Genomic DNA, 5,869 nt, shown 5'->3' on the forward strand with positions numbered 1-5,869 from the left:
CCGGTGGCGTGGTCTGTGCTCTGGGAGAGGAGCGTGGGGTGGGGTGGGGGCAGGGCAGGGTCCGGGAGGGGGGCCACAGCGGCCTCTGGCGGCTCCTCTCTCAGCCCCTTGTGCACTCCCCTCCTGCAGGGACAAGACACCTTACTCTGCCTTTGTGCTAACAGGGCCTTGGGACTGGGGGACCAGCTGCCCTGGCCCCTGCCTCACATCTCTCCGAGAAGCCACCAAGGCCCTGCCTGCTGAAGCCCCTGCTTGTCAGCAAATCCAGAGACATGGCGGGGGGCGGGGGGCGGGGGGGCTGCACAGGCCCTGGTGGGGCTCAGGTCCTGCTGCGAGCTGTGCCCCTCGCCCCCGACCCTCTGCAGAGAGCTTCGTGCCGGCCCGCTTGTCCTCTCCCTGGGACGTAATTAAAATGGCACCCAGGTCCCTGCACCCCTAGATGGCTCATTAGAGGTGATGGTGGCCCCCAGGAGGGAGTGGGGCTACAGCCCAGTGGGGACGGGAAGGTACCCGGGGGAGGAAGTCCGGTCACTTGGGGCCTGGGCAGATGATGGGGGGCTGCCCCTCCCAGGCGCAGCATAGCCCTCCCCAGAGGGAAAAGCACTCGGACAAACCAGCGATTCTGCAAAGTCCAGGAGGAGGCGGCCGCCCCTGGCCCCAGCGGCTGAAACGTCGGGACAGCGCTGGCCATTCTGGAAGACCCACGGACCTGTAGAGAGGCCTGGTTGCTTCCCGGCTTTTTATTGTTTTTTTTTTTGTTTGTTTTTTTTTTTTTTTTAAAGATGTATTTATTTGAAAGGCAGAGTTACAGAGAGAGAGAGGTCTTCCATCCACTGGTTCAGCCCTCAAGTGGTCACAGGGGCCAGGCCAGGCCAAAGCCGGGAACTTCATCCGGGTCTCCCACATGGGTGCAGGGGCCCAAGCACTTGAGCCGTCTTCTGATGCTTTTCCAGGCTCGTGAGCAGGGAGCTGGATTGGAAGTGGAGCAGCCAGGACTCCGTCTGATACCCATGTGGGATGCCGGCATAGCGGGCAGCGGCTTAACCCGCTGCGCCCACAGTGCAGGCCGCGCTTCCCAACATTTGGTCAGGGCCCCGTGCAAGGGGTGTGGGACAGTCAGACCGAGAACTGGCCTAGGCAGAGCCGGGGCTGCTGGGTGCCTTGGGCCCCTGCCCCTGTCTGAGCAGTGTTGCTTTCTCCACCTCTGATTAGGCCCTCGTTCAGTGGTTTTCCACTTTGTAGCTGTCGCTTTGTTTGCAGTGAGGACACTTACGTGGGCTGAGCCAGATCTTCCTTGGGTAGGGCTGGGTCCTGGGGGTGGGGGTGGTCTTTCCCCCTCCTTAGTCGCTGAGGGTCTTCTGAGTCACCGAGGGCTCGGCAGAGCACGTGTCACCTTAGAGGTGCTCTGTGCGGCCCCTGTCCTACCTGGGACAACTGGGGGTTAGGGGCCAGCAGTTACTTCGGAGTGATTCGGGTCTCGGCTGCCACCTCTCCACAGCCTGGCCCAGGGATGAGCCAGCGCCAGTCCCACTGCCCACCCTGCCCAGGCCCACCTGTCCCTTCTCCACAGCCCCCAGAGAAGGCCTGGTGTGTGGGTGGTCGTGGCTGCCGCTTGCAGGCGCCGTCCTGTTGTCATCGCTCTGCGAGGTCGGTACTGTTGCTATGGCCCCTTTTACAGAGGAGACAAGTAGAAGAACTGGTCCACCCAGGGCTAGTAAGTGGAGGAGCCGGGCCCAGGCACGTTCCGGAACCCAAGTGCCAGCAACAGCTGGGGCGGGGCCAGGCTGAGGGCTGAAGCCAGCCGGGAACTCAGTCTGGGTCACACACATGGGTGGCAGGACCCAACTACTTGAGCCTCACCTGTCCCCTCCCAGGGTGTGCATCGCCAGGGAGCTGGAATCGGGAGTGGAGCCAGGACTTGAACCCAGGCATCCCAAGCAGTCTTAACCTCTGGGCCCAATGCCCGCCCCTCTACAACCTTGATAATTTACTCATTGGAACCTGGGATGACCAGGCAGGGCCAGTGCCTGGCTGGGCAGAGCAGCAGAGGCCTAGCTGGCAGGATGGTTGGTCAGGGTGAGCCCGCCTCTCTCAGGACCACAAGCCCCAAGGAAAGGGGAGTGCCGCTTGCTGTCGGACGAGGCGCTGGCCCTGCGGCAGCTGCCAATCCACCTGGTCCAAGAGCTGCTCACCAGGCAGTACAAGGGCCCTGCCCGCACCAGGGTCACTGGCTGGACCCTGTCTCTGACAGGCAGGGCCAGGGCTCCAGCTGGGCCCCTCTCCTCAAGCCTACAGCCTAAGGGCTCTGCTGCTGCTGCCCAGATCGCTCCTGCTTGATATTCGCCCTTTGACCCCCGTTGTCACACCCAGCCACCCCCTCCATCCTCCAACACAGCTGCTCCGTGTTCCCAGAAGGCAGTGGGCACGGGGAGAGAGGGTGACTCCTGCGGGCTGTGGGGCCTCCTTCGGATACTCAAAGCTGAGGGTCAGGTTCACGTGCCTCCCCCATTTTAGAGATTGGAAGACTGAGAGAGGAAGGACTGGCCCAAGTCCTGAAGACTGAGAGAGGAAGGACTGGCCCAAGTCCTGCAGGCGGAACAGGGCAGAGATCATGGAATCCACTGGGCTGGCTTGGGCTCCGCAGCCTGGCGGGTGACAGGCAGGCTAGGGGGACTGGTGTGTCTGCAGCTGCCTGCAGAGCTGGAGAGGGTGGCTGGGCCGTGCTGGAGTCAGGCCCAGGTGTGTGTGGCCCGGCTCACCTGTGGCCTGGCCCACAGCCTCCAGCACACCTCTTACCTGCAGGGCCAGCCTGGGCGGAATTCAGGCCCGGGGCCCTGAGTGAGGATGCAGGAAAGGAAAGTTAGGAACACAAATGGGAGCGCCTGTCTTTCTGCTTCCCCTTGGCCATCCCCCCAACCCCGGCCCCCTGGCTTCCGGCCAGCAGACAGATGGGAGCCTGGAAAAGAGACGGGGGAGGGAGGGAGGCGCGGGGTGTGCAGGCAGATGGGCGTTGGCGGTGTTGCTTCTGAAACCTGTTGCTCTCGCCACCTCGGAGCTGCTGTTCCCCAAGACCAGGACTCCCGGGAGGGCACAGGACAAGGCCAAGGGCAGCTGTCTGCCCCGGCAGGACCCGAGCCTGCAGTGCCACTCAGCACCTCAGAAAACCCGGCTCCCCTGAGTCGTGTGTTCTTAGCATGTCCTGCTTTTTCCAAAAGGGATTGGCAGTGGATGACAAAAAAATATAAAATGCAACAGGATGAATATAGGTCAGAGGAGAAACAGCCCTGCAGCGAGCAGTCCTGGAGCCGAGAGGCAGTACACAGAAATGTTCTCTGCGTGGGCGTCTATGGTTCTCAGTGGCTGCAAACTGGACTCTGAGCTTCCCATCAGCCAAAGCAAAGAGGGAAACCTGCCCGTTTCAAGACTCACGGAGTCCACAGGATTGTAACGAACCTGGATGGCTGAGGTCTGAAAGGGATTCTTGTGGGATCTTTGAAGTGGTTGGGGTAGTGGCCCAGGCAATAGCTATTTTTTTTTTTACAATTTATTAATTTATTTAAAAGAGTTACACACACACAGAGAGAAAGATCTTCCATGCACTGGTTCATTCCCCAAAATTGCTGCAATGACTGGGCCTGGGCCAGGCCGAAGCCAGGAGCCAGGGGCTTCTTCCAGGTCTCTCACATGGATGCAGGGACTCAAGCACTTGGGTCATCTTCCACTGCCTTCCCAGGCGCATTAGCAGGGAGCTGGATCAGAAGTGGAGCAGCCGGGACTTGAACCAACGCCCATATGGGAGGCCTGTGCTGCAAGTGGTGGCTTAACCTGCTGTGCCACCCCAATAGCTCTTACAACACGCCGTGGGCTGAACGTTTGTGCCTACGTGCCCAACCCACAGGTCGAAACCCCACCATCCAAGGTGATGGTGGTAGGAGTTGGAGTCTTTGGGAGGTGATGGGGTCAGGAAGTTGGAGCCTGTGTGAATCAGACTAGGGCCCCCTGAGAGACCCCCGAGAGACCCCTTGCCCCTGCTCCACGGGATAACTCAGCTGGAAGCAGAAAGAGGGCCCTTACCAGACACTGCCTCTGCTGGCACCTCAATACCAGGGCCCCCCACACCCCCGAACAGTGAACAATAAACGTCTGTTGTTTCTAAGCCCCCTGGTCTCCAACAGACACAGACACAGCCATGCAAAGCCCACCAGGCTGCAGTCTAGGGAGGGCTCGATGCTGAGGCCCCAAAGGCAACCCCAAGTCCATGGGCACCTGCCAGACCCAGGTAGTGAAGCTGCTCACCCCGGACCTACCACTCAGGTCTCCCAGAGCTGTGCCGCTCCGCCTCGGCGCCATTGGCGTGGGGGCTGGGTCGCGGGCAGCACCCTGGCCTCCTGCGATGCCGGAGCACCCTCTCAGGCTGTGACCCAGTGTCCCCAGACACGGCCACAAGTCTCCCTGGGGGCTGAGAACCAGGCTCGTGGAGGAAGGACAAGACACCTTCTCATAAAGCTCCGTTTTTGTTTTAAGTCACGTTTGTTTTTTAACTCGAAAGCAGAAACAAACAAGGGGCTCCCGGAGGCTCTGATTCACGGCGGGAAAGCTGGTCCTTGTTTCACCGGTAAGCGAGCGCGTCCTTGGGGCTCTCCCTGAGCAGGGGTGCCCGGGGCAGGTGTCGCGGCTCCTCATCCGGAACACAGCTAGGGGAGGTGTGGAGAGGGCCGCCCAGCTCCGCGGATCCAGGGGAGTGGGTGGGTGGGCTGGATCGCCACACAGGGTTGCAGCAAATTCTGTCTCGTTCCTTTGTCAGGATTGCCCCCCACAGAGTGTGCGGTTGTATTTTCTGAAAAAGATACATCTATGGTTCAGACTCAGGAGCTTTCTAGTGAGCACCTGAGAGGTGCTGGGGGATGCAACCCAGTCCAGGTCAGGTCTCCTCGTCCGTGAAAATCATTAACCCACGGTCGTTTGGCAGAGGGGTTAAGATGCCACTGGGGACCCGCGTGTGCCACATCAGGGTGCCTGAGCTCCAGCCCTGCCTGCTCCTGATTCCAGCACACCCTGGCAGGCAGCGAGAGGCTTGGGGCCGGCACCGCGGCTCACTAGGCTAATCCTCTGCCGGCGGCGCCGGTACCCCGGGTTCTAGTCCTGATTGGGGCACCGGATTCTGTCGCGGTTGCTCCTCTTCCAGTCCAGCTCTCTGCTGTGGCCTGGGAAGGCAGTGGAGGATGGCCCAGGTCCTTGGACCTTGCACCCACGTGGGAGACCCGGAAGAAGCTCCTGGCTCCTGGCTTTGGATCGGCGCAGCGCTGGCCGTGGTGGCCATTTTGGGGGGTGAACCAGTGGAAGACCTTTCTCTCAGTCTCTCTCTCACTGTCTAACTCTGCCTGTCAAAAAAAAAAAAAAAAAAGAGAGAGAGAGAGAGACTTGGCATCCTGTCACCCACGTGGAAGTCCCAGGTTGAGTTCCTGGCTCCTGGCTCCGGGCTTTGGCCCAGCCTGAGCTGTTGCAGGTATTTGGGGAGTGAACCAGAGGATGGGAGCTCTCTCTGTGTCTGCCTTTCAAATAAATGAAGTTTTTAGAGGTTATTCAAATACTGTTTATGACTGTGAAAAGTTTAAGGCATTCATATTATGTATCAAAACCTTTTCTTCTACCTAAAAATTCACATTTTCTTCCGATTAAAAATAAATAAATGAAACATGTTCATGACCCCTAAAAGGACTGGGGACCCTCGCGCTGGAGAAATTTGGGCTGGAGAACTGGGGAAATCAACCAGCAACAGGCAAGGCAGGGAGCCAGTGGAAGATGGTGGGCTGGGAGAGTGCAGGACCCGGATGATGGGCCCTGGGGGCTGGGGGCTCCCGGAGGGAGA

The sequence above is a fragment of the Oryctolagus cuniculus genome, chromosome 17, assembly GCF_051225735.1.
Source record: "Oryctolagus cuniculus isolate XC-2025 breed Fujian yellow rabbit chromosome 17, ASM5122573v1, whole genome shotgun sequence".
Taxonomy (NCBI): Eukaryota; Metazoa; Chordata; class Mammalia; order Lagomorpha; family Leporidae; genus Oryctolagus; species Oryctolagus cuniculus.